Here is a 6,994-nt window from a genome sequence, read left to right on the forward strand (position 1 = left end):
TAAATGTTTGGTAAAATTACCCTGTGAAGCCATCCAGTTCAGGACTTCTGTGCACTTATTTTTTATTACTGCTTTGATTTTATATTTTAGTTGTGATCAGTCTGTTTAGATTTTCTGTTCCTTTCTTGATTCAGTTTTTACGTGAACAAGTTTGGATAGCACCTCCCTTCACTTCCTCCCTCCTCCTCCTCCACTTTAATAGCCTCACTTAGCATCGCCTTCACTGTTAGAGACAGGAGCAGAACTCAGCTTTTCCAGGTAAAGCAATATGCCTGTGTGTGTGTGTGTGTGTGTGTGTGTGTGTGGCGAGAGGCAGGAAAACATGGGATTTGGTGCAGAGAGGACCTCTCCTCTGCTTCTATATATGAAGCCTCCTGGCAAACTTGCTCTCAGCATAGATTTCCCGTTGCTTTCTGTTTTCCTGGGTCTGCTGATTTTATGTTATTATCTGTTTTAAAGGCTGAGTGGACAGAACCAGCCCCGAGAGCCGGGGCAGGCCAGGAGCACTGGGAAGCTGGGAGGCATACACATAGCTCTGTGGGGCCCCCTCACCCCCGGTCACCAACATCAAGTTTGTGGCCAAAACTAATTTGTAAAACTTTGGTGATTTCTCTTTCCAGTTTACAAGAAGCTGTTTTCTAGTCTTTATCCTTAAGGGAGTAAAAACATAACTCTTCTTTCAAAAGGAATGTCTGTCTTTCTAACAGTGTTTCAAGGTTAAGTTTGATGGCTCCCCATCAGATGAGCCCGGTCCTTAGCAACGAGCATTTTCAGCCTGTCCCAGGCAATATCGGCTCCAACACGAGCTCATAAACGGCTTTCCCCATTGCCCAATATCTGTAGGTAGCAAGGAGACACAGTATTTAACATGTCACACCCTGTCTCTATGACACTAAGCATTGACAAATAAAAAAAAAGATTGTCTTTTCCACAGATGCAGGCTGGACAGACCGATCAGAGAGGAAGCAAGATCAAAGGGATTTTGATCAATGTATTGAACAAATATTTACTGGGAACCACTCTTTGCCTAGTATTGTGTTGTCTCCAGGAAAGAGGGGAAATACAAAACACAGATGGTCTTATCACCATCACAGAGCTCACAGCATAAAGGGACAGAGTACAGAGAGCGGACAAACAGCTCCCCGCTGTGACCTAAGTTCTACTGAAACCCCTGGGAACATATGGGAGCAAATAGCGAGGGACCACACCACAGTTTGGTAGTTGGTGCTGATGGTGATGGGGGGAGGGGAGTTGAAGAAAAAAATAACCAAATTGTAGTTTTTCAGAGGCATCTGATTATAAAGCAGGAAAGAGACCAAAGAGGAGATGATTGGTTAGGAGCCGGTTACATGGCAAGCAAATGACTGTGGCCTGGATTAACACGAAGGTGGGAGAATGAGTGATGCTGCATTTTGTGGAAGCAGAATCCATAGGACTTGGCAGTGGGCTGATGAGCGAGTGAAGGAAGAGAAGATGCAAATGACTCCAAAATTATGCAGGAGCCACTGGCTGAGTGGTGATGCCATCAACTGAAATGTGGATGGAATCATCCCTGTGATCTGGAGGCAGCACTGGCTGGGGCCAGGGTGGGGGTCAGGGGTTCCATTTTGGTTGAGTTCTGCTTGAGATGCCCATGAACCTGCCCAATGGAGAAGTGGAATGGGATATAGAAGTTCAGAGCTCTGAGTAGGGTCTAAGCTCCAGACTCCGTACACATGGCATTCAGAGCAATAATACACTGAACAGAGCGGGGAAGGGTGCCCAGAACCAGAGCAGAGGAAGCAATTGAAGCTTTTATTCTGTGTAGACATAAACCAATGCATGAAAAGGAGACTGATGATGGGAAGTTAGAGACATGGTGGGAAATTGGGCAGGAGAAATGAAATAGCAATTTTAGGAGAAAGAGAGAACTGTCGGCTGCATGAAGTTTCAGTTTCCAGTTACTCTCCATTTCCTTAAAACGAGTTACATTTTCTATCTACAGGAATTGAAACTACAGCGGAAGCCCAATTCCACAGGATGAGTGTCAACCTCAGTGAACCCAGGACCAGCCACGGTGAGAGGGTGATCAGGGCCCCCAGGCCAGGCTGGATGGAGTGGACCTGGCAGAAGGTGCTCCTGTCCTGTCTGCCCGTCCCCATCTGAGCAAGAACAAAATATTTTAAACCCATTTCTTATTTCTCTTCACTGACCCTGTTCTTTCTCTTCTCTGACCACCTACACTGTGTACTCATGTCGTAGTGTAACGGCTACCAGGAAGAGAGGCTAAAATATCCTGATGGAGCCCAGGCTTGATGACGTTTTTTATTTCCCACTTCCTGCAATGTGGACACACAACAGCAGCTGTAGCCTGTCTGTTTCTCTGCCCCTCCATTCATCCTGAGAGAGGCTGGGGAAGGAGGAATGTGAGAGCAATGCTTCTTCATTCAAGTTCCTAATTTCCCTGCTCTTGGTGGCCTCAGTGTAACCCACGAACTCAACAGACTGGCTCACTCACGTTCTCACCTAACCCTCCCTTTACTTCATTGTCTATAGAAATCAATAACATCAGCTGAACTCCTCATTTGGCAAACCACACCACACTTTAGCAGCCTAAAGCATCAACCATTTCACAGGCTCTCAATTTGGGTGCCCACGGCCATACCTGCAGCCTGCCACATAAGAGCCAAACACATACCTGTGATCATGTGACTGTATGGCATATTGCATTGATGCCAAGATGCATTGGCAAATTGTTGCACCGTGGGAGCTGGCTTTGGTGACATTTTGTTTCACCTCCCATGATTTTCTTACTCTCTCTCTAATGCACTCAGTACTGCCTTAAGGGTGGGGTCTTCCACTGTGAGGCTAACTACATAATAATCTGAACCCCCTTTCTCACTGCCCCCTAATCATAACCATCCTGTATCCATTGTTCTCAGCTTCTGCACATCCACCTCACTCATCCCAGAATTCTGGCTATCACATGTGGAAAACAGGGCTTTGGGGATGGTTTTGCTTATCCCTGGATTAGCAAGAGTGTCCCATAAAGCATGTGGGAGACAGGGCATGAACACTGATTTTGTGGAAGCCAGAGTGGGGGATTCTGCAAAATGTCTCTTCTGTTTGATTGATATTTTTAAAAAATCATTCCAATGTACAGAAGAGACAGAAGAGGGCACAGTGGCAATAGAGAGACCAGGTAAGCAACCAGTGAGGCACAGGTGGTGATGGTAGCTTGGATGAGTATGGTGGTCTTCGAACTGGAGAGGAGCGGTCAGATTTGTGGACGGAGCCAGGAGAACTTGCCGATGGGTTGCATCTGGAAAGTAAGGACACGATGGGAACAAGGAAGATCTTAGACTATTTGTCTCAGGCACTGGGTGAATGTGGTTGACATCTCTGAAAAATAAAATATTGTTTATAATTGTGTCTATAGTGTTGGCAGTGTGATAATGTATGTGTGGTCTCCAAGCAGAGATGGGTGTTTGTGAGAATTGATCTTACTCAAAGGCTGAGAGGGCAGGGTCTCCCTACTCAGAGAAACAGGCTCTCAGGTGTTCTTGTCAGTTGTCTTCCATGGTCCTGGTCGGTGCTTAACAAATCCCAAACACTTCAACCTTACAGACACATTAAAGAGATAGGCAGAGAACTGGCTGACTGCACATATGGAAAGAGCTATTGAATACATAGGTGATGTGGGGTTTCACTTAAGACACAGTTATTTTGAAAACATCGTTTCAGTTGATAGGCTGTGCTGTTCAGTTATTACCTTGCAAGTCTCCTAGGAGGTAGATACCCTTAACCTGGTGAAACTAAGAAAGTATAAATCTACTGATGCTAATCTGTAGGGGTTATTATTATGATTATTTAGGTATCACGGGATTTTTGTAATAACTCCAGAGGACCGCCAATACTTTCTGGAAATAAGTCCTCAACATCTTAATTTAAAATATAAAGACTCCACTATGTTTCTATGCTAAGGTTGTAACTTTAAACATCAAATATTTTTTTCTCCTGTGGGTCATAGTCCCTGACGAGATGTCGGCATACATGACATGTAAAGGAATCCTTGGTCTCTCTGCCCATGTGGCGTTTTCTCCCCTGCGAGGTTGGGATGGCTTCAGTCACGCACCTAACTGGCTTCTTAATGGGAAGAAGAAAAATTCCTTTTTAAATATAAATGAAGGAGGGGTAGTGGGTTGTCCACTGTGATGTCCCAAAGCCAGATGTGCATTACCTGCTGCATTAGCTTACGAGGAGCAGCTATGGAAGCAGCAGAGTCCTCATGGAAACTGGTTTCCGCCCTCCGTCCTGGGCACTTACCTTCCATAGGTCAGAGTGAGCTGCCCAAGGGACTCCCGCATAGTGGCCAGAGGCTCCCCAAGTCCTTCAGAAGGGAGATCAGTCCCAAGGGTTCTATGGACATCCTGTGAGGGCAGAGGTCGCTCACAGGACAGGAGCCTCGCAGGCACCAGAAACAACTGGAGATCAGTATTTTTTTTAAGTGAGAGTAGAAACCTACAGAGACAGATTCCATACGCACCCAACCAGGATCCACCTGGCAACCCCCGTCAGGGGCCCATGCTCTGCCCATCCGGTCACTAGCAACTGAGCTATTTTTAGCTCCTGAAGTGTAGGCTCGAAGGAGCCATCCTCAGCTCCTGAGGCCAACACATTTGAATCGATCTAGTGAGCCATGTCTGTGCGAGAGAAAGAGGTGGTGGGGTGGTGTGAGGGGTGGAGAAGCAGATGGTCACTTCTCCTGTGTGCCCTGCCTGGGAATCGAACCCAGGACTTCCACACACTGCAGACGATGCTCTACTGCTGAGCTAACTGGTCAGGACCTGGAGAACAGTCTTCTTCACACTGTGACTTCTGTTTCCTGATGTTCCAGGGCTTGAAACCCAAGATGGCAGAGAATCGCAACTGAGGCTGGTGTTAGTGGGCAAGACTGGAGCCGGTAAAAGCGCCACGGGAAACAGCATCCTCGGAAAGAAAGTTCCGTTTGAGTAATTCAGCAAATTCCATCACCAAGGTCTGTAAGAAAGGGACCAGCATGTGGAACGGGAGAGAAATCGTCATTGTGGACACACCTGGCATTTTTGACACCGAGGTACCAGATGCTGACACAAAAGCAGAGATTGCTCATTGCATCCTCCTGACCTCCCCAGGGCCTCACGTTCTGCTCCTGGTGGTCCCGCTGGGCCGGTACACAGAGGAAGATCAGAAGGCCACAGAGAAGATGCTCTCGATGTTTAAACTCAATGCTAGAAGATTCATGATTCTCTTATTCACCCGGAAAGATGACTTGGAAGGCATGGAGTTCCGTGATTATTTAAAGGAAGCTCCAGGATGCATTCAAGAGCTGGTGGGACAGTTCCAGGGTCGCCACTGTGTGTTCAACAATAAGGCGACAGGGGCAGAGCAGGAGGCCCAGAGGGCAGAGCTGCTGGAACTGGCCCAGCGCATGGTGAGGGAGAACGGGGGAGCATTCTTCACTAATCTGAATTATAAAAAGGTCTAGGCCGTGATTCAGAAACAAATCCTAGTGATCCAAGAGCAATACAGAGCTGAGCTGGAGAGAGAGAAAAGGTGGTTAAGAGAGGAGTATGACGAGGCAATCAGACAGGTGGAGGATCGCAGGGAGCTGGAAAGGAGAAGGGTGGAAATGCAGAGAACTGGTGGAAAGCGAGAGACGCTATGTTTTAAGGCAGGAAAATGCCAGGAAGGAAGTTGAGAGTCAGAAGGGGATAGTTGACTTACTCATGAAATTATTGAACATTGTTGCTAACTTTTTTTTCTCGTTTATGTCCAAGCAATATAAATGAAAATCTGCCTCTACTTCCTACGTATTTTAAGTTGCCTACACCCCATGTAACTCATGCCCCTAAGTCAGAGCTCTCTGTTTCTGCCTCTCAGGCTATTAGGACTAGGGAATATCGTAAAGTTCACTGTTGGCAATTTGTAGACATTTGATTGATTTAACAGGGGGAGGCTACACCCCCTCAATTTGTAAAACTCCAAAGCAGAACATACAGATGGTCCCTACCTTCTGAACTCTTTCTCAGACAGAGCAGAGCATGATGACCCTGAGCTTTCTCTATTTATCCCCAGTAGCCCTTTCTCCTCTAGATCCTTTCTAGATTGGCACATCATCTTCACCTGTGGCTTCTCCTCACTTTTGCCTTTAGGTTCACACTGATCCTTTTCCCTACGTGATTAGGGAAAAGATTACCTGCATTAGGTAATCTGTAGGTAGAGCTGCTGATAGCATTCTTTCTAGATACATGTATATTTGTTGAACTACGTTTTTAAGGAAAAGAACTCAAATGGTTCCTTATCATCTGTGCACTGAAGAACCAAGATATTTCTGGAAAACCGATCGCTCAGCACTCAATTAAGTGAAACGTCAGAAGGAGCAAAGAGACAGGGATTCAGCAGATCAGAGAACAATGTTCGACATGTTCAGATGTATCAGTAGAAACCCTTGGACCCACCTCATTGTAACCAATTTACTGTCTAACTAGTTCTCCCCTTTTCTTGTGAAACTAACTGTTGTCACCGCACCTCCATCACCCCGCACCTTGGTTGCTTACCGCTAGGCGGGCCCACCGCACACTGCTGCCCCAGCCACTTGAATTGTTTGCTTATTGTTACTACAATAAATTGTACTAGTCTCTCCTATTTGTGCAAGCCTGGACAATTTTTTATCTTAAAAAAATACCTCTAATATTTCTTTTAAGAACACAGGTATGAATTTCAATTTTTGGTAGAAGTTCAAGTTAATTTTGGAGTTTCGTTTGGCTATACCCTAAGATGTCTCCTTTTCTTTTCCCTGAAAGTTGGAACCACATTCTTAACTCTGCTCTTCAAACCACATTCTCCAGGGAGTCATTCATGATGTGCTGATAGAAATTATGTGTGACCAGGGTTTCTGAGACCTTTGTGGGTTTCCTGGTTAAAACAAATCCCTTTAATACATGGATAACAGTAGTTAATCTGCCCCTTTACC

The 6,994-nt window shown here is 45.9% G+C and overlaps 1 pseudogene; it reads left to right on the forward strand.

Annotated features, from left to right (window-relative positions):
• The first annotated feature begins 218 nt into the window (after positions 1-218).
• LOC136309044 (GTPase IMAP family member 4-like) lies at positions 219-6,666 on the forward strand (annotated as a pseudogene).
• The last annotated feature ends 328 nt before the right edge of the window (positions 6,667-6,994 follow it).

Source organism: Saccopteryx bilineata, chromosome 6 (assembly GCF_036850765.1).
Source record: "Saccopteryx bilineata isolate mSacBil1 chromosome 6, mSacBil1_pri_phased_curated, whole genome shotgun sequence".
Lineage (NCBI taxonomy): Eukaryota > Metazoa > Chordata > Mammalia > Chiroptera > Emballonuridae > Saccopteryx > Saccopteryx bilineata.